This window comes from Cherax quadricarinatus, chromosome 41, assembly GCF_038502225.1.
Source record: "Cherax quadricarinatus isolate ZL_2023a chromosome 41, ASM3850222v1, whole genome shotgun sequence".
Taxonomy (NCBI): Eukaryota; Metazoa; Arthropoda; class Malacostraca; order Decapoda; family Parastacidae; genus Cherax; species Cherax quadricarinatus.
The window spans coordinates 22,462,382-22,484,827 of NC_091332.1; the positions used below are offsets into that span (position 1 = coordinate 22,462,382).

Consider the following 22,446-nt stretch of genomic DNA (forward strand, 5'->3'; position numbering starts at 1 on the left):
TACTAATTATAGGATGGCGTATGGACAGTTAAAGGGCCCAGCTCTGCGAACTGAGCAAGACACCAAAATTGTTGACTGCTTATAATGATATAATTAATAAGAAGTTAAATAATAAATTGTTCTTACTTCAGGCGACGATAAATGCACACCTTAAATGCACAGGCGGTCCACTGAGCGAAGTAATTGGGTAAATAATCTTATGTGGACAATTTCCGGGTGTGACGTCAACTGAAGAGGAACTAATGAGGATATGTGAAGGGGTTAATGAAATAATGAAGTAATGTGCTGGGGCTGACTTGGGATACTGAGAGACTTGTTATTGTTAAAGTCTCAAAATTCCAGTATGCCCAATAAATTAATCCAGGGAGCATAGGCTTATGCCCCTGAGAGAATGGAACACTAATTAGTCCATTTTGAGGGTTCAATAAATATGGATGGCCATGGAGTTGGTGCCTATATGCAGTAATGTGCTGGGGCTGACTTGGGATACTGAGAGACTTGTTATTGTTAAAGTCTCAAAATTCCAGTATGCCCAATAAATTAATCCAGGGAGCATAGGCTTATGCCCCTGAGAGAATGGAACACTAATTAGTCCATTTGAGGGTTCAATAAATATGGATGGCCATGGAGTTGGTGCCTATATGCAGTAATGTGCTGGGGCTGACTTGGGATCCTGAGAGAGACTTGTTATTGTTAAAGTCTCATAATTCCAGTATGCCCAATAAATTAATCCAGGGAGCATAGGCTTATGCCCCTGAGAGGATGGAACACTAATTAGTCCATTTTGAGGGTTCAATAAATATGGGTGGCCAGTGAAGATGGGAAAATTGTACTCCACATTATGTAAGTCGTCTAGCAACGACCTCCGCCCGGCCGCAGTGTGGAAAATTTTTTGATTTTCCGAAACTATAGTGCCTAATAGGTGTTTAATGTGTCTATATGGGTCAAAAATGTATTTGAAAATAAGAGTAGAACCAAGAGTTCCCTTTGCGCATGCGCGGATGTGCGGGGGGGAGAGGCGCGGATTGTTTTGAATGTGGTGAAGAAGCTGAGAAAGCATGGAACCACGAAATTGACATTCACGGCGGCCTAAGGATTAATATAGGCCTCATTTCATAATAAGAAGTGTCGTAACTGTTCCTGGTGGAGAGTGAGGGAACGTGATTTACGGGACCACGGTAATAGAGTGGTAAAATGGGTGATAAGAGTAGGAGCGGGTGGCAGGTGCACGGCCAGGGTGAGTGTCCAGGGGACATACCCGTGTGTTAATCCTCGCTCATCGGCCTCAGATCTCAATGGAGTGACCTCTAATTTGTGTAATAGTTATGAGACGTTAAATCGTCTTGTGAATGGTAATGTAATCAGTGATAATAACATTGAGTTAAGAGAATGCGGGATGTGAAATAGAGCGCCTTGCTCCGAGTGAACGTGTGACTCTCGTACCGGGGATAATGGAGATTTATAGAATCACGACTTCTAACTGGGACAAACCGACGGATACCTCGTCCTGCCGGAATGAGAACCGTGTCGGTGTAGCAGGACATCGAAACTGAGATGGTGAATGGAAGAAATAAGGAGTATCAATCACCCACAGTTAAGTAACCCTTCTAGTTATAACAAACTTATGCTGGCCAGTAGTGTTATGTTATAATTAGATAGGTTATGAGTGATCCAGCTACCTCAAGTGATCACCAGAGAACATCTGGTAAGTGGTGGGATTATGTACAAATGTTTTCCTTGATGGATGTATCCAGGTGTATCCTACCCCCCTCCCCTTCATTCAGCTAAACTAATATAATCTATACAGTCCACAATTAATTAGTAGCACCGTACTTGTGGGTGCTACCCAATCCATACTGGTCTCGGATAGATATGGATAAGATTGTGAGGTCGAGGGGACCACTTGGTGCGACCAGGGGTGGTTAAGTTTTCTCACATGTCTACACGGGGTGACTACGGTAAACAATATGATTGTCTCCCAATGAGATTACTGGTATGTATATAATGTTGAGGTACATACAGGTAAGCACCCTAGAAAATTTTCCATACGTTCTTTGAGCAGCATGTATTGTGTTCAGAAAACTGTCATATTGATAGCTCTCTTCGTTACTCCAGTCAACAGATGATAAGTGTTCTCTAAGCCCATCGTAATCTGCTAAGCGAAAATCTGGGACTGTTACTGAGTTATCCCTACTATCATACTTCCATTCAATTCTAAATGTAATTGATTTGTGGTCGCTAGCACCCAGTTCCTCTGAAACTTCTAAATTATTAACAAGGGATTCATTGTAAAGTAAAAGGACACAAGTGCAACTAATGTGACATTTATTGTGGCAACGTTTCGCTCTCCAGGAGCTTTATCAAGCCATTACAAACAATACATGGACACAGAGGGTATATAAAGGCTCTGAGTGAGGTGCAATACTAGTGAGGTACACATTTACGCATGTAGGAACGACAACTTAAACAACGCCTGTGTACAACACCGAAATTCCACCAATCATTCTCTCATGAAATTCAGAGACGCCCAATTAGTGATCAAAGAAACTAATTTCCGCACACGCAAGTGCCTTGAATCAGCACTGATCGCTGTTTCGAATACAATTAAACAAAACAACGGCAGCTTCACCATCTCCGAAGTCTTAGCAAGAATCCTCCTGAAAACAGTAAACCCTGCCATCACATAGTCTCTCCTGTTATACTACACAAAGCACATTACAGAGAGTGAACACTGAAAAAATCCTGCCTCTTTCCAGACTATATTTGTCCAACCTATTTTTATGTTACCCAAGTAATAGCTTTTATATCCTTTTACTCATGTACGAATTTTTTGCTCTTCCATATTGTATTATTTTTGTTACTACTACTACTACTACTACTACTACTACTACTACCACTAGTGAACATCGAAATGGTACCTCACTAGTATTGCACCTCACTCAGAGCCTTTATATACCCTCTGTGTCCATGTATTGTTTGTAATGGCTTGATAAAGCTCCTGGAGAGCGAAACGTTGCCACAATAAATGTCACATTAGTTGCACTTGTGTCCTTTTACTTTACATATTGTCGGTAATTCTACCAACTTTATTACAAGGGATTCATTGTTTGCCAGAACTAAGTCAAACCGGGTGACCCGGTGGCCTGGTGGCTAAAGCTCCCGCTTCACACACGGAGGGCCCGGGTTCGATTCCCGGCGGGTGGAAACATTTCGACACGTTTCCTTACACCTGTTGTCCTGTTCACCTAGCAGCAAATAGGTACTTGGGTGTTAGTCGACTGGTGTGGTTCGCATCCTGGGGGACAAGATTAAGGACCCCAATGGAAATAAGTTAGACAGTCCTCGATGACGCACTGACTTTCTTGGGTTATCCTGGGTGGCTAACCCTCCGGGGTTAAAAATCCGAACGAAATCTTATCTTATCTTATTACCCCTTGTAGGTTCTGTCACAAACCGCTTCAAAAAACAATCCTGAACTACTTCTAAGAAATCGTATGATTCTAAATTCCCAGTCAAGAAATTCCAATCAATATGACTAAAGTTAAAGTCTCCTAGAATTACTACATTATCGTGCCTTGTGGCCCTAACAATTTCCTCCCATAGTAGTCTCCCCTGGTCCCTATCTAAATTTGGGGGACGGTATATCACACCTAAAATTAATTTTTCATGCCCCTCTGAAAATTCTATCCAAACAGACTCTGTATGTGTTACTTCAGACTTAATGCCCGTTTTTATGCAACAGTTCAAGCGATCTCGGACATACAATGCCACCCCACCCCCCTTCCCGATACTTCTATCTACTTGGAACAATTTAAAACCCTGAATGTGACATTCTGCAGGCATGTCCCGACTTTTTGAATTAAACCACGTCTCAGTAATGGCAAATACATCAATGTTACCTGCACTAGCAACTAGTCTCAACTCGTCCATCTTATTCCTAGCACTGCGACTATTTGTGTAATAAATATTTAATGACCCTCCTCTCTCTTTACCCTTCCTGCTCCTTTCTGTTATTCCACTAAACCTATTACTGTCCTTGTCAATTAGTGCCACTGGCTTTCCAATATCCACCTCATTTTGCCTATTACTAGTTCTCCTAGTACTCATGTTACTACCCTGCGACTTCACAGTTTTCCCGCCAAAACCCATACCACTAACTATTCCTAGTTTAAAGACCTAACAGCTCCCTCCACTGCGTTGGCCAGTGCTCCCACCCCACACCTAGATAAGTGAACCCCATCCCTGGCATACATGTCATTTCTGCCATAGAAGAGGTCCCAGTTGTCAATGAATGTTACCGCATTTTCCTTACAGTATTTGTCCAGCCAGCAATTGACACCAATTGCTCTGGACAACCATTCATTTCCAACTTCTCTCCTTGGCAAAATGCCACATATGACAGGTTTCCCACCCTTCCTCCTAATTATCTCTATTGCTGACCTATACCTGCTAATCAGGTCCTCACTCCTACGTCTGCCAACATCGTTGCCTCCAGCACTGAGACAGATAATAGGATTGCTCCCATTACCTCTCATTATGTCATCCAGACGGCTAACAATATCCTTCATCCCAGCCCCAGGAAAACACACTCTCTGCCTCCTACTCCTATCCTTCAAGCAGAATGCCCTATCCATGTACCTAATCTGGCTATCCCCAACAACAACAATGTTTTTACCTTCCTTGGCATCGTCCTTCGTGATGCTCCGAGTAGTCGACTCACATTCGCCAGGTAGCATTACACCACTTGTAGAATTCGTCAAGACGTTCTCGATGGTCTTCGTTGGGGTTTCTAGGGATGTCTTACTCACGTCTGCCAATGCTTCTTTGGTGCTCGTTGTGGCATTCCCAGTAGAACACTCACATTCGTCAGGTAGCACCGAGAATGAGTTGGAAGTTTCCACGGTAGTCTTCTGGTTTCTCGTTGTTTCTGCCTCTCCAACCGTTTTCTTGATCTTCAGCTTGGTTCCATGTTGCCCGGCCACTGACCAAGCTCCCCTCTTAACCTGGGGACTCACAACAGAAGGATTACTACGAATCCTCTTGTTCTCCTCCGTTAATCGCCGTATCTCCATCTTAGCAACTCTGAGCTCTTCTCTCAGCTGCTGGTAAAGTTGCTCAAGAGAGGGCATCCTGGTACAGATTCACAGAGAGCACACAAACAGGTCTTCACAGAGCTAAGTACACGTCACCACGTCAACACGACAACTGTTTGGGGTTACCCCTTTATTGGTATAGTATGTTTGAAACTCATCAGAGTCCGTGTTAAAGGTATTTGATGCAGCTGGTAGTTTACTTACTAGTGTTGATGCAACAGATGTGTAGTAGGAATTAAAACAATTTGCCACCTTAGATGTATCGTGGCATACCTCGTTATCGATAGTGAGTACTATGTTAGACCTATCTACTGGTTTATGGCTATACCTCAACTGTTTTAGTTGTTGCCAGATTCACAGAGAGCACTCAATCAGGTCTTCACAGAGCTAAGTACACGTCACCACTATAATGTGCATAATGTGATCCTTTATTGACTACGTTTCGCCCACACAGTGGGCTTTTTCAAGTCACAAACAGAACTGAAATATAAACACATATGCAGTATAATGTGATCCTTTATTGACTACGTTTCACCCACACAGTGGGCTTTTTCAAGTCACAAACAGAACTGAAGGGAGATTACCAATAGACCCCTGGCTCTCTTCAATAGGAAACTGGAGAGGCATCTAAAGTCGGTAACTGATCAACTGGGCTGGATCAGACCCTGATCCACCGCGAAGCCTGGTCATGGACCGGGCCGTGGAGGCGTTGATCCCCGGAACACCCTCCAGGTATACCTCAATACTTGCTCAAGGTCGATGGACGATCACATCATCTTTACCTCTCCACAGCTTCTACTGTTCCCTCTGTATTCCACTGAAGAAGCCTGCTGTGTAGGCGAAACGTTTCGGAAATACTGATACTCAACTAATGCATAGGTATCTTGCCCATCTATTTGTTGGTACGGTATACCATTTTCGTAATCATGAAAGACTACATAAGTTTAATAGCTTATGGCTCACGGCTCTGTTCACAACCGAAAAACCTGGGTTCAATCCTGGAGTTGTATGAGGCCTTGGGAATGCTTCCTTGTACTTACTGTCTTTGTTCACCTAGAGGTAAGTAGGTACCTGGGTGTTGACTACTATTGTGGGTGGCATCCTGGGGAAGAGGAGAAGATACTAATGAAAATGATGAGCTAAACTGCTTGTCATCTCCATTATCATCATCATCCTCGTCATTAACATTATCATAGATCATCATCATCGTTACAGCAGAGCTGGAATTACTATTACACAAGGACAATCATATTAGATAACACTGCTGAACAAGAAACAAATGGAACGTGTGAACATTATGAACAGATTCAGCAGTGTTGTCTAGAGTAGTTTACCTTAAAAAAACAAAATCATCACTTGGAAAACCTGTGTCCTACACCAGAGTAAGCACACAGTTCACGTACATTTCCACGCCGTCCTTGGTAATGGTGTGTTAGGTAAGTACAGTTCCTCCTTAAACATTTGTAAACATCATGTAGATTAAGGTAAATAAGTTTATTCAGGTATAGTTATACATACAGTTACATAAATTATCATACATACTAACATATGTGTACTTTACCTAGGATAACTCAAGAAAGTTGACAGACTTATTTCCATTGGGGTGAGTAAGTTTATTAAGCACAGGTACACATAAATGCAGCTAAACAAATTCTCATACATACTAACATATGTATTAATTACCTAGGATAACCCCCAAAAAGTCAGACAAAAGGACTTATTTTCATTACTACACTGTAACTGCCTTATTAAACTTAAGTTAGTCTTAAGTTGGCCTGAAATTCTGTGCATATAAAGGGGAATTTGGCATGGTCACCAAATTGTTACACTCCTTTGTACAAATATATATCATACTAAAATAAACTTGTCATTGTCACTGTCATTGTCATTGTCACTGTCACCGTCATTGTCACTGTCATTGTCGCTGTCATTGTCATTGTCATTGGTAGTGGCACAATGAAAATATGTTTTTTATATACTAAAATGTTAATATTACGTTTTAAAAGGGCACATGGTGTGGAAGGCTGGTTACAAGGTAGAGTGAGTGTAGCAGTAACACTTCCTGTCTGCTCTATCTCAAGGCTGAATATTTAATTACAGGAAGCCCACCATATCTACCTATTTTTCGGCTTTCCTTATTTACTTATCCTATTGCTAGCTGAATTTGTTATAAGGATTGTTTTTGCTCTTAGAATTTAGGAAAAATTATAAAACGACATTTATGCAATGCAGTAACTACAAATAAATATAAAAAATAAAGTTACGTGGCAATTGAATTTACCGCCATGTGCTCAAGACATGGTTTTCGATTTTCTAAGAAATAATCCAAGCACTCTTTTACCAAAATGCAATAGATGATTTTTAAAATGCCGCCGATGGGTATTTATTAAACAATAAATTCATATTGTGTAGAAATATCAATATGTTAGAATTTCAGTTTTTATTAAGAAATGCTATTGTTTACAAGTGTCAGTAAAGGCTCTTCTATTTCTGCTGTGATGAAGAATTTACTTAACCCCACTTCTGGTGGAGCCAAGTAAGGTTATTATGTCACAAGTTATTATGATAAGAATCTAAAAACTGGCGAATTGTTATTTGGTTGAAGTGAAATTATGGAAGTTACGTGTGTTAATGGATCTTTGTGCTGTGTTTTGCTCCTTCGTCTCTGATGTTCAAGGCAATGGCATTTCCCTCAGCAGAGTTATATCTTAATATACGAACCAATTACTGTAACATGAGTTCAGTCTTAACAGACAACAGTCTATGAGGGTGTAAGGCTCTAATATTGAGAGATTTCTTTGTTAACAAGAGTTGGTTTCGCCCCAGTTTGTGGTCACTCTATGGGTAAGTTTGTAGAAGTTTTTCTTCCATTGAAAAAGACACAAGTGCAGTATAATGCGAACCTTTATTGTCAACGTTTCGCCCACACAGTGGGCTTCATCAAGTCACAAGGACATCAGATCATAAAGGATCGCTTTATAATGCATTTGTCTCCTTTTTTTTCCCATTGTGTCGATATTTTATACCATTTATCTTCATTTTTCTGTGTGAATCACAGTCATCACTAGTGGGTCATAGGTTTACTTAGATAAGAGTCCCAAATCTTTCAATGTTAATTTAAAAGCAGTAGAATGATAGTATCCTCAGCTCACACACTGAGGGACTGGTGTTCACTCCCCGGTACAGATGAAACATTGGGCATGTTTCCTTACACCTGTTGCCCCTGTTCACCTAGCAGTAAGTAGGTATCAGGGTGTTAGTCAATTATTAGGTTTTAAATAGTAACATATTATAAGGGCTCCATTGGAAATATGTCACTTTCTCTGACTTTTTGGGGTTATCCTGGGTAATGTACACATATGTTGAACTATGTATAATGATTGTACTTATGTGTACTTGTACTTGAATAAACTTACTTAATCCTGGGAGAGAACATTAAGGATCTCAATGATGATGCACTGACTATTGGGTTATCCTGGGTTAATAAGCTGAATAAAATCTTATCTTAACAACTATTATATAAACATTTATGTGCCTGGCATACATCTTTGTTCAAAGTTCCCCTCAGAGAAGGTTTCTTTATGCCAGTGAGGAGCTCTTGATCCCAGGAATTACACCTGACTTTCTGTTCCTTGGATTGAACTTAATTATTTCCCATTCCTCCAGATGCTATATGACCCCCTACAGGCAAAGTGCTCACCCCCACACTAATTTAATAATAATTTGCAGAAAGTTGATGTTAAGCCATGTATTGGTGATTGAAATAGTCTTGACATTAATGTACAGGTGAATTATAACCTCGATGATCCATGTTCAGTTGATAGGCTTTAAGTCTATGAAACTAAATTCTCTAATTTAATATGATATTGTACAAATCATTCCCAGCTAAGCCTTTTATGTCCATTTTAGTACTCAAGAATGCCATCAAATAGAAATAATTAACACTGGCTTTCTTTTGTTACTACTCCTCTTAGTTAATAATCTGATTAAAATTATATTCATCTGTCAAATGCTATGAATGCATTCAACTTAACTCTCTACCCTACGGAACTGAATCTGATTTTCTACATAAGTATAAATATCTAGTTTTGATTATGTCATTTTATGTGACTAAGTTTCACATTTACTCTTGGTTAGATTAATGATGATTTCTCGTGAAAACAACGTTGAGATTAAACAATCATGGATATGTTATAAAGTTACCTGGGTGTGGAAGATCAACTAGAGGTTGAAGTTTATGTCTGGCTGTTGTTTGACCTGATCAGAGTAAAAGAAAAATATGAAATAATAAATGAAATGTCTGTATAAATGTATTGGTCATTGCCTCCATCCATATCTTTTCAGCTCCACATAACCATACTTCACATAAATCTGTAGGTGATCAGAGATACTAGTATTTGGTTGTCAACTTAAACACAACTTCAGCTGACTTGGTATTGAAACTTAAAGATCTGAATATTTTCCCCTCTCTTTTCCTAAAATGTATGGTACTAATAATAAATGGATGTTTAAAATTTTTCCAGTGCAGGATCTTTTAAACTACAAGCAAAATATATACATGTATCATATAAATTAATTTATTTTAGGTCTTCCTCTGCTTAAATGTATAAATGTCAGTTAGATCTATTGTAACCTGCTTGTCAAGTTTCTGTCCAGCATTCATACTCATGTATTTTCTGTCTCCACAATTTTTCAAAATCAATTTCTTTTTTCTAATGTGTGTTACTGTTCCTTCATTTTGACATTGCTGTTGTAGTATTCAGAATTTTGTACTTAGAATGATCGCTGTATCTAATTATCATATCTTTGTACAATTATTAATGGTGAATTGAGCATTTTCATAACTTATTTTCTTTGTCATGGCTCTCTTCTCATTCAGGTAACATCAATATTCTTATTTTATCATATATACTACAAATAAATCAAATCGTCTTGATTGTATGTCATTATACCACACCATAACACATGTAAATTTTTTGTCTTATTGCACATCTGCCTTGTACATATGGGAGCTCAACAGAATAAGGGACATAGCTAAGGGAGCCAGCAACCACCCAGGGAGGTACTACCGTCCTGCCAGATGACTGTGAAACAGAAACGTGTAACTGTTTTACATGATGGTAGGAGTTCTGGTGTCTTTTTTCTGTCTCACAAACATGTTTGATAGCAAGTATATCTTCCTACTTCTACTTACACTTAGGTCACACTACACAGGCATGCACATGCATATATATACATACACAAATCTAAGGTTTTTTCTTCTTTTTCTTAATAGCTCTTGTTCTTTTTTTTTTTTCTCTCTCTATTGTCCATGGGGAAGTGGAAAAGAATCTTTCCTGTGTAAGCCATGTGTGTCGTATGAGGCGACTAAAATGCCGGGAGCAATGGGCTAGTAACCCCTTCTCCTGTACACACTAAAAATAAGAAGAAAAACTTTATAAAACTGGGATGCTTGAATGTGTGTGGATGTAGTGCGGATGATAAGAAAGAGATGATTGCTGTTGTTATGAATGAAAAGAAGTTGGATGTCCTGGCCCTAAGCGAAACAAAGCTTAAGGGGTTAGGCGAGTTTCAGTGGGGAGAAATAAATGGGATTAAGTCAGGAGTATCTGAGAGAGTTAGAGCTAAGGAAGGGGTAACAATAATGTTGAAGGACGAGTTATGGAAGGAGAAGAGGGAATGTAAATGTGTAAATTCAAGGATTATGTGGATTAAAGTAAGGGTCGAATGTGAAAAGTGGGTCATAATAAGCGTGTATGCACCTAGAGAAGAGAGGAGTGTAGAGGAGAGAGAGAGATTTTGGGAGATGTTAAGCGAATGTATAGGAACCTTTGAACCAAGTGAGAGAGTAATTGTGGTAGGGGACCTGAATGCTAAAGTTGGAGAAACATGTAGAGAGGGTGTGGTAGGCAAGTTTGGGGTGCCAGGTGTAAATGATAATGGGAGCCATTTGATTGAACTGTGTATAGAAAGGGATTTAGTTATAGGTAATACGTGTTTTAAAAAAAAGAGGATAAATAAGTATACAAGATATGATGTAGGGCATAATGACAGTAGTTTGTTGGACTTTGTATTGGTAGATAAAAGACTTGGGTAGACTTCAGGATGTACATGTTTATAGAGGGGCCACAGATATATCAGATCACTTTCTAGTTGTAGCTACAGTGAGGGTAAAAGGTAGATGGGATACAAGAAAAATAGAAGCAGCATGTAAGAGAGAGGTGAAGGTGTATAAACTAAAAGAGGAGGTAGTTAAGGTAAGATATAAACAGCTATTGGAGGATAGATGGGCTAGTGAGAGTATAGGCAATGGGGTCGAAGATGTATGGGGTAGGTTTAAGAATGTAATGTTGAGTGTTCAGCAGAAGTTTGTGGTTACAGGAAAGTAGGTAAGTAAGTAAGTAAGTTTATTCAGGTATACACAAATACAGTTACATAGAATTATTATACATAGCAGCATACGCGTAGAGAACCTAGGATAACCCAAAAAAGTCAGGTGCAGGAGGGAAGAAGAGCGATTGGTGGAATGATGATGTAAAGAGAGTAGTAAGAGAGAAAAAGTTAGCATACGAGAGGTTTTTACAAAGTAGAAGTGATGCAAGGCGGGAAGAGTATATTGAGAAAAAAAGAGAGAGGTTAAGAGAGTGTTGAAGCAATACACAAATAACCCGCACATAAAAGAGAGGAGGCCATGACGATGTTTCGGGCCGACTTGGACCATTTACAATCTAAAAAGAGAGCAAATGAGAGAGTGGGTGAGATGTTATCAACAAATTTTGTTGAAAATAAGAAAAAGTTTTGGAGTGAGATTAATAAGTTGAGGAAGCCTAGGGAACACATGGATTTGACAGTTAAAAATAGGAGAGGAGAGTTATTAAATGGAGAGTTAGAGGTATCGGGAATATGGAGAGAATATTTTGAGGAATTGTTAAATGTTGATGAAAATAGGGAAGCTGTGATTTCGTGTATAGGGCAAGGAGGAATAACACCTTGTAGGAGTGAGGATGAGCCAGTTGTGAGTGTGGGGGAAAGTTTGTAAGGCATTGGGTAGAATGAAAGGGGGTAAGGCAGCTGGGATTGATGGGATAAAGATAGAAATGTTAAAAGCAGGTGGGGAAATAGTTTTTGAGTGGTTGGTGTTATTATTTAATAAATGTATGGAAGAGGGTAAGGTACCTAGGGATTGGCAGAGAGCATGCATAGTTCCTTTGTATAAAGGCAAAGGGGATAAAAAAAGAGTGCAAAAACTATAGGGGAATAAGTCTGTTGAGTATACCTGGTAAAGTGTATGGTAGAGTTATTTTTGAAAGAATTAAGAGTAAGATGGAGAGTAGGATAGCAGATGAACAAGGAGGCTTTACGAAAGGTAGGGAGTGTGTAGACCAAGTGTTTACAGTGAAACATATGGTGAACAATATTTAGATAAGTGTAAAGAGGTTTTTGTGGCATTTATGGATTTGGAAAAGGCATATGACAGGGTGGATAGGGGGGCAATGTGGCAGATGTTGCAGGTGTATGGTATAGGAGGTAGGTTACTGAAAGCAGTGAAGAATTTTTTACAAGGATAGTGAGGCTCAGGTTAGAGTATGTAGGCAAGAGGGAGATTATTTCCCAGTAAAAGTAGGCCTTAGACAAGGATGTGTGATGTCACCATGGTTGTTCAATATATTTATAGATGGGGTTGTAAAAGAAGTGAATGCGAGGGGTCTTGGCAGGAGGTGTGGAGTTAAAAGATAAAGAATCAAACACAAAGTGGGAGTTGTTACAGTTGCTCTTTGCTGATGACACTGCTTTTGGGAGATTCTGAAGAGAAGTTTCAGAGGTTGGTGGATGAATTTGGTAGGGTATGTAAGAGAAGAAAATTAAAAGTGAATATAGGTAAGAGTAAGGTTATGAGATAAAAAGATTAGGTGGTGAAAGATTGGATATCAAATTGGAGGGAGAGAGTATGGAGGAGGTGAATGTATTCAAATATTTAGGAGTCAGCAGATGAGTCTTTGAAGGAGGAGATGAATCATAGAATTGATGTGGGGAAAAGAGTGAGTGGTGCACTTAGGAGTCTGTGGAGACAAAGAACTTTGTCTGTGGAAGCAAAGAGGGGAATGTATGAGAGTATAATTGTACCAACACTCTTGTATGGGTGTGAAGCATGGGCGATGAATGTTGCAATGAGGAGAATGCTGGAGGCAGTGGAGATGTCATGTCTGAGGGCAGTGTGTGGTGTGAATATAATAAATGCAGAGAATTCGTAGTTTGGAATTTAGGAGAAGGGCAGTGTGTGGTGTGAATATAATAAATGCAGAGAATTCGTAGTTTGGAATTTAGGAGAAGGTGTGGGATTACCAAAACTATTGTCCAAAGGGCTGAGGATGGGTTGTTGAGGTGGTTCAGATGTGTAGAGAGAATGGAACAAAATAGAATGACTTCGAGAGTGTATAAATCTGTAGTGTAGGGAAGGCGGGGTAGGGGTCGGCCTAGAAAAGGTTGGAGTGAGGGGGTAAAGGAGGTTTTGTGTGTGAGGAGCTTGGACTTACAGCAAGCGTGCGTGAGCGTATTTGATAGGAGTGAATGGAGACGAATGGTTTTTAATACTTGACGTGCTGTTGAAGTGTGAGCAAAGTAACATTTATGAAGGGATTCAGGGAAACCAGCAGGCCGGACTTGAGTCATGGAGATGGGAAGTACAGTGTCTACACTCTGAAGGAGGGGTGTTAATGCTGCAGTTTTATGACTGTCGCGTAAAGCACCCCTCTGGCAAGACAGTGATGGAATGAAGGATGATGAAAGTTTTTCTTTTTCGGGCCACCCTGCCTTGGTGGGAATCGGCCGATGTGTTAATAAATAAAAAAAATTAATTTTGTAATATAATTTTTCATCACGAGTCTGTCTTCAAACACATGTTATGTACAGTATTTATGTACAATAATTTTAACCTCCTGAAGTCCCTGATGTAAGATGTCACTACCATCAGTTTGAAAAATAAAAAGGCTCAAAATTTTCTTTTAACCTCTTAACTGTCCAAACATAGATCTACGTTCTTACTGCTAGCGCTCCAAACATAGATCTACATTTTATTTTTCCTGCCTTCAAATTTGGCACAATAGTCTTGAGCGGCCTAGACATGAAAGAATGGGTCTGGGCACTCAGTGTGCACTGTATTAAAAAAATTGAGGACCACGCAGTACCGCATGGTAGTGCCAGTTAGTTTCACCTCCATCCTGGGTCGACATCATGGCAAACCCTTGTGATTCACTCACGCCTCAGTGTATTAACACTCTCTTATTCAAAGAAAGTGATATAGAACGCGAGTTTAGTGGATTTGAGACTGATGTGGCCACTAATGATCAAGGAATTAGTGAAAATATTGATGATAACCCAGATGACCCTCAGCCCATCACCTCTGGGGTGGCCATTGGGGCCATGCAAGATCCTCGGCCAAGCACAAAAGATCTACTATAAAACATTATTATCATACCATAAAAACTGTGAAAATTAAAACAAAAAATGATAAATAGGTAGAATTTCTGCAAGCAGCAGCATTTCATGTTGCTGTCATGTGAGCGACAATCGCCGGCTTTGTGGCCTTATATCTCTGTAAGTACCAACTCTTAAAATTTTTTTCTTACATTATGTAATAAATGTCCTCTTTATTTAAAAAAAAAATTCGTTTTTTCAAAATACAGTGGTACGTTTACTTACAAGTTTAATTCGTTCCATGACCGAACTCATAACTCATTTTGCTTGTTTATCAAATCAATTTTCCTCACTGAAATTAACTGAAATGCGATTACTCATAAGAACATAAGAAAGAAGGCACACTGCAACAAGCCTCCTGGCCTAAACGAGGCAGGTCCAATTCTCCCACTGGCTTAAGCCAACACCTTGACCTAGTCAGGTCAGTCACGTCACTTAAGGGAGGCGCACGGCATCCGACCTAATAGCACAAGCTAGTCAGGTCCAACTCACACCCACCTACACCCATTCAGGTATTTATCCAACCTATTTTTAAAACTACACAATGTCTTAGCTTCTATGATGGTACTCGGGAGTTTGTTCCACTCATCCACAGCTCTATTACCAAACCAGTGCTTTCCTATATCCTTCCTGAATCTGAATTTTTTCCTATTTAAAACCATTGCTGTGAGTCCTGTCTATGTTAAATATTTTTAGCACGCTATTAACATCCCCTTTATCAATTCCTGTTTTCCATTTATACATCTCAATCATATCCCCCCTAATTCTATGCCTTCTAGAGAGTGCATATTCAGGGCCCTCAGTCTTTCCTCATAGGGAAGATTTCTGATACATGGGATCAACTTTGTCATCCTCCTTTGTACGTTTTCCAGTGCATTTATATCCATTCTGTAATACGGTGCCCAAAACTGTGCAACATAACCTAAATGAGGCCTAACCAAAGATATATAGAGTTGAAGAACAACCTGAGGACTTCTGTTATTTATACTTCTTGCTATGAAGCCAAGGATTATGTTAGCTTTATTGCGAATACTTATGCAATGTTGTCTTGGTTTCAGATTACTGCTAACCAGAACTCCTAAATTCTTTTTGCAGTCTGTAATATTAAGATCAACATTATTTAGTTAATGTGTGGCATGGTTATTTTCCTGTCCAACATTTAGAATTTTGCATTTGTCTATATTAAACTGCATCTGCCACTTCTCCGACCACTGCATCAGTCTATTCAGATCATCCTGGAGTGCTCTAATGTCCTCATTAGAATGAACTGGATTGCCTATTTTGGTGTCATCAGCAAATTTGCTAATGTCGCTATTTATTCCTTCATCAATGTCGTTTATGTAAATTGTGAACAACAACTGGCCCAACACTGACCCTTGTGGAACACCACTTGTGATGTGCCTCCATTCTGATTTCTCCCCATTAACGCAAACTCTCTGCTGCCTATTTGTTAGCCATGCCTCTACCCAGGAAAAAACTTCTCCGCCTATTCTGTGTGCCTCAAGTTTTCTCAATAGCCTCTGATGTGGAACTCGATCGAAAGCCTTACTGAAGTTTATATACACAATATCATATTCAATACCATGATCTACCTCCTCAAATACCTTAGTGAAGAAAGTTAGTATATTCGTAAGATAGGAACGCCCCTTTGTAAAACCGAGCTGAGATTCATTAATCAATTTATGCCTTTCAAGATGGCTACAAATTGCTTAGGCAGTTATTGATTCCATAAATTTACCAACTATAGAACTAAGGCTTATTGGTCTATACTGTAGCTCTAAGCTAAGGACCTGTCACCTGCCTTGTAAATAGGTACAGTGGTACCTTGAGTTTTATTATTATTATCACACTGGCCGATTCCCACCAAGGCAGGGTGGCCCGAAAAAGAAAAACTTTCACCATCATTCACTCCATCACTGTCTTGCCAGAAGGGTGCTTTACACTACAGTTTTTAAACTGCAACATTAACACCCCTCCTTCAGAGTGCAGGCACTGTACTTCCCATCTCCAGGACTCAAGGACTTAATTTGTTCCAGAAGGCTGTTCAAGTGCCATTACTGAACGAATTTGTTCCCATAAGGAATAATGTAAATTAGATTAGTCCATTTCAAAGCTCCAAAAATACACTTACAAAAGCATTTACAAAAATACACTTACAAAAGCATTTACAAAAATACACTTACATAATTGTTCATGTTTGGACATAGGAAAGTATTGGTTTGGAAATAGGGTAGTTGATGAGTGGAACAGTCTACCTAGTTGGGTTATTGAGGCTAGGACTTTAAGAACATAAGAACATAAGAAAGGAGGAACACTGCAGGAGGCCTGTTGGCCCATACTTGGCAGGTCCTTTACAATTCATCCCACCAACAAACATTTGAGGGAGAGAGTATGGAGGAGGTGAACGTATTCAGATATTTGGGAGTGGACGTGTCAGCAGATGGGTCTATGAAAGACGAGGTGAATCATAGAATTGATGAGGGAAAAAGAGTGAGTGGTGCACTTAGGAGTCTGTGGAGACAAAGAACTTTGTCCTTGGAGGCAAAGAGGGGAATGTATGAGAGTATAGTTTTACCAACGCTCTTATATGGGTGTGAAGCGTGGGTGATGAATGTTGCAGCGAGGAGAAGGCTGGAGGCAGTGGAGATGTCATGTCTGAGGGCAATGTGTGGTGTGAATATAATGCAGAGAATTCGTAGTTTGGAAGTTAGGAGGAGGTGCGGGATTACCAAAACTGTTGTCCAGAGGGCTGAGGAAGGGTTGTTGAGGTGGTTCGGACATGTAGAGAGAATGGAGCGAAACAGAATGACTTCAAGAGTGTATCAGTCTGTAGTGGAAGGAAGGCGGGGTAGGGGTCGGCCTAGGAAGGGTTGGAGGGAGGGGGTAAAGGAGGTTTTGTGTGCGAGGGGCTTGGACTTCCAGCAGGCATGCGTGAGCGTGTTTGATAGGAGTGAATGGAGACAAATGGTTTTTAATACTTGACGTGCTGTTGGAGTGTGAGCAAAGTAACATTTATGAAGGGATTCAGGGAAACCGGCAGGCCGGACTTGAGTCCTGGAGATGGGAAGTACAGTGCCTGCACTCTGAAGGAGGGGTGTTAATGTTGCAGTTTAAAAACTGTAGTGTAAAGCACCCTTCTGGCAAGACAGTGATGGAGTGAATGATGGTGAAAGTTTTTCTTTTTCGGGCCACCCTGCCTTGGTGGGAATCGGCCGGTGTGATAATAAAATAAATTTTCAATGCCACCCAAGAAACAAGCTCCGATGTGCAAGTCCCTCTCAAATCCAACCCCTCCCACTCGTGTACTTATCCAACCTAAATTTGAAACTACCCTAGGTCCTAGCCTCAATAACCCAACTAGGTAGACTGTTCCACTCATCAACTACCCTATTTCCAAACCAATACTTTCCTATGTCCTTTCTAAATCTAAACTTATCTAATTTAAATCCATTACTGCGGGTTCTCTCTTGGAGAGATATCCTCAAGACCTTATTAATATCCCCTTTATTAATACCTGTCTTCCACTTATACACTTCGATCAGGTCTCCCCTCATTCTTCGTCTAACAAGTGAATGTAACTTAAGAGTCTTCAATCTTTCTTCATAAGGAAGATTTCTAATGCTATGTATTAATTTAGTTATCCTACGCTGAATGTCTTCTAACGAATTTATGTCCATTCTGTAATATGGAGACCAGAATTGAGCTGCATAATCTAGGTGAGGCCTTACTAATGATGTATAAAGCTGGAGTATGACCTCTGGACTTCTGTTGCTTACACTTCTTGATATAAATCCCAGTAATCTATTTGCCTTATTACGTACACTTAGGCATTGCTGTCTTGGTTTATGGTTGCTGCTCACCATAACCCCCAAGTCCTTTTCGCAATCTGTATGGCTAAGTTCTACATCATTTAACTTATAAGTGCTAGGGTTATGTACACCCCCGAGCTTCAGAACTTTGCATTTATCTACATTGAACTGCAGCTGCCACTTTTCTGACCAAGAATAGAGTTTGTTTAAATCCTCCTGAAGTTCCCTAACATCTACGTTTGAATCAATTATCCTACCTATCTTTGTGTCATCGGCGAATTTGCTCATATCACTAGTAATTCCCTCATCAAGATCATTGATATATATTATAAACAACAACGGGCCTAAGACTGATCCCTGTGGAACGCCACTTGTTACAGATCCCCACTCAGATTTAACCCCATTTATGGACACTCTTTGCTTCCTGTCTGTGAGCCATGACTCGATCCACGAGAGCACTTTTCCCCCAATGCCATGAGCTGCCACTTTCTTTAACAGCCGGTGGGTAGTTTCAAATTTAGGTTGGATAAATATATGAGTGAGAGGGGTTGGATTTGAGTGGGACTTGCAAATGAGTGGATAGAGTTATCAGAGCTTATTTCTTGGGTAGCATTGAAAATTGGGTTGGGCAAATGTTTTGTTAGTGGGATGGATTGTAAAGGACCTGCCTAGTATGGGCCAACAGGCATACTGCAGTGTTCCTCCTATCTTATGTTCTTATCTTATGTTCTTATGTTTGAAACTTGAGGTACCACTGTATTACATTTGCCATTTTCCACTTGTCTGGCACTGTGCCAGTTTGTAGTGATATGTTGAAAAGATTAGCCAAAGGTATGCTAAGTTCCTCTTTACATTCCTTTAAAACCCTTGCAAACAGCTCATAAAGGACTGGGGATTTGTTAGGTTTTAATTTCTCTAATTGTCTGAGGACCATATCACTAGTTACCCTAATCGTGCATAGTTTATTATCGTCCTGGTATACATAATTTATTATTTCTGGAATTTCTCTAGTATCTTCCTTAGTAAAAACTGAAAAGAAGTAGGTATTGAAAAGTTCACACATTTCTTGATCTCTGTCAGTGATCTGACCTGACTATTCCAGCCCTCCAAAAACCACCCCAGTTCTTTTGTTACTGTTTTTTAAATAAGAAAAATGTATTTATAAATAAGAAATATTGTATACTCCACCCACCACCTTCACTACTCCACCCACCACCTTCACTACTCCACCCACCACCATCACTACTACACCCACCACTATCAGTATTCCACCCACCACCATCACTACTCTGCCCACCATGATCACTACTCCACCCACCATGATCACTACTCCACCCACCACTATCACTACTCCACCCACCACCATCACTACTCCACCGACCTTAATGTTTTTGTAAAAACTCTGAGAGTTGAAATGGAGGTTACCCCTTCCCCGGATTTATACGAGAATCAAACAAGGGACAGGTGCCTCACTACAATCTGGGATTAGTGTGGGAGTATTATCCTTCCAGTTATGTCTTGGAAGAGCATCTGGGATGGGGTGAAGTACCTGACATTCCTCTGGGTACAGAGTTGGATTTGACTTTGAGTTGGATTTTTGCTTTGAGTTGGAAGCCAAAATCCGAGTTACGAGCGAGCTTTAGATACGCCACTAATTGGCGGTGTATCTGAAGCTCGCTCATGACTTGGATTTTGGCTTGCAACTCAAAGCAAAAAATCAACTGAGCGACAGCTCGTGTCTCGAAAAACTCGTAAGTTGGGGCACTCGTAAGTCAAGGTACCACTGTATTCAGAGTGCTGGGCGAGAGAACATAGATCTACGTTTGGACAGTTAAGGGGTTAATAGGACCACTCCAGAATTAAATACATGCATAAATGTGAGTGCCAGGTTAATATAACATGTCATGAAAACTGATTTGAATGAGTGGGTGCTCACGGCTCGATTGGTAGCATCCTCAGCTCACACACACTGAGGGACAGGGGTTCAGCCCCCTGATGAGTAGAAATGTTGGGATGTTTTCTTACACCAGTTGTCCCAAGTTCATCTAGCAGTAAGTAGGTACTGTACCTAAGTGATAGCTGTCTGGGAAGGGTCACATCCTGGGGAAGAGGATTGAAGTACCCCACTGGAAATAAGCCAGTCATTCTGATGACTGGCTTTATTGGGTTATCCTGGGTTATTGAGCCTTCAGGTTAATAATCCAAACAAATTCTTCTTCGGAGAGCTTAAAGCCATTTAAACATCCCCTTTCTAATTTTCTTAGCACTAGCCAAAGCAAGGTTAATAAACTAGTTGGTCAGTCTTGAAATTATGTGATATTAAACTGAGAAAGGACAAAAAATGTATTATTTATCATATATAACATCTCACATAAATGTTGGATTTAGTGGTGTCCATTACATTCTTCAATGTAAGAAAAAAAAATCTTCATTGTGCAAATACATGCCCCTTATATGAACTCATGACCCTCTTAAGAACCTCTGATTTTTTTCACCTCAGGCATGATTAATGTTTAACCCTTTGACTGTCGCGGCCGTATATATACGTCTTACGAGGTACCGTGTTTGACGTATATATACTCATAAATTCTAGCGGCTTCAAATCAAGCAGGAGAAAGCTGGTAGGCCCACATGTGAGAGAATGGGTCTGTGTGGTCAGTGTGCACCATATAAAAAAAATCCTGGAGCACGCACTGCATAATGAGAAAAAAAAAACTCCGACCGTTTTTTTTAATTAAAATGCCGACTTTGTGGTCTATTTTCGTATAGTATTTATAGTTGTATTCTCGTTTTCTTGGTCTCATTTGATAGAATGGAAAACATTTAATAGAAATAGAGGTGATTTTGATTGATTTTACTATAAAAAGAACCTAGAAATGGAGCTCAAAGTAGGGGAAATGTTTGATTTTTGCCAATGTTCAAAAGTAAACAAATGATGCTGTTGTCCAATAAATGTCCAACTAGCCATTCTAATATGCAGTCATGAATGGGTTGATGTTATTTATACAATTATTACAGTATTGCAGTAGTCTGCATAATAGTAAGTCTTTTATTTTTTGTTTGAATAAAAATTCAAAATAGAAAGCAAGAATAATATCAGAGGGGCCTGGAGACATGACTGATGAGCAAAGAAAATGTTATTTTAGAGCCAGGAATGTCTGCATTGTTCATTCTGGACCTTATTTTGAAATTGTCATATTTTTTAGTTTTCGTGAAATTGACCAAATTGCAAATTTCTGACCACATTATTAGGTAGTTGAAATCGGTAAATGGGCAGTTTCTTGTACTCAATCGATAGAAAAAATGGAGTTCTAAAGAAATAGCTATAAGTTTGGGCGACTGGAACAAGGGAATTAGCCGAAAATAGGGCTCAAAGTGGGCGAAATCGCCGATTTGTAAACAGCGCTGAGGTCGCTAACTTCGCGAGAGCATAATTCCGTCAGTTTTCCATCAAATTTCGTTTTTTTGGTGTCATTAGAATCGGGAAAAGATTCTCTATCATTTCATAAGAAAAAATAATTTTTTTTTTTTAAATTTTGCGACACCAGGAGACACCTCAGGATTGGGGGTTGCGACAGTCAAAGGGTTAATACCCCTATAACAATCTATTAGGCAATACAAAATATCACAAGACCTTAACACAAGACACAAGCTTCAATACTAATAATATTAATCTTCAAACGTGCCTGTAAAAATCTCACAGTACAGTGGACCCTCGACCAACGATATTAATCCGTTCTTGAGAGCTCATTGTTAGTCGAAATTATTGTTAGTCGAGTTAATTTTCCCCATAAGAAATAATGGAAATCAAATTAATCCGTTCCTGACACCCCAAAGTATTGAAAAAAAAATTTTACCACATGAAATATTAATTTTAATACACACAAACTGAAGAAGACATGTACAATTACATGACACTTACCTTTATTGAAGATCTGGTGATGATTGATGGGATGGGAGGAGGGGAGAGTGTGGATGGTGTTAGTGTTTAGAAGGGGAATCCCCTTCCATTAGGACTTGAGGTGTCAAGTCCTTTTCCGGGGTTACTTCCCTTCATCTTTTAATGCCAC

The 22,446-nt window shown here is 39.8% G+C and overlaps 1 protein-coding gene across 4 annotated transcripts in view; it reads left to right on the forward strand.

Moving 5' to 3' along the window:
* Positions 1–7,539: 7,539 nt before the first annotated feature.
* The window catches only part of LOC128695942 (zinc finger MYND domain-containing protein 11), a 208,081-nt gene continuing 193,174 nt past the window's right edge, over positions 7,540–22,446 (forward strand). For 2 of the 4 annotated variants that reach the window (XM_070093069.1, XM_070093070.1), the window contains exon 1: positions 7,540–7,629. The gene's annotated coding sequence lies outside the window, so the exon portion shown is untranslated. The other 2 variants (XM_070093068.1, XM_070093071.1) reach the window with 2 other exon arrangements.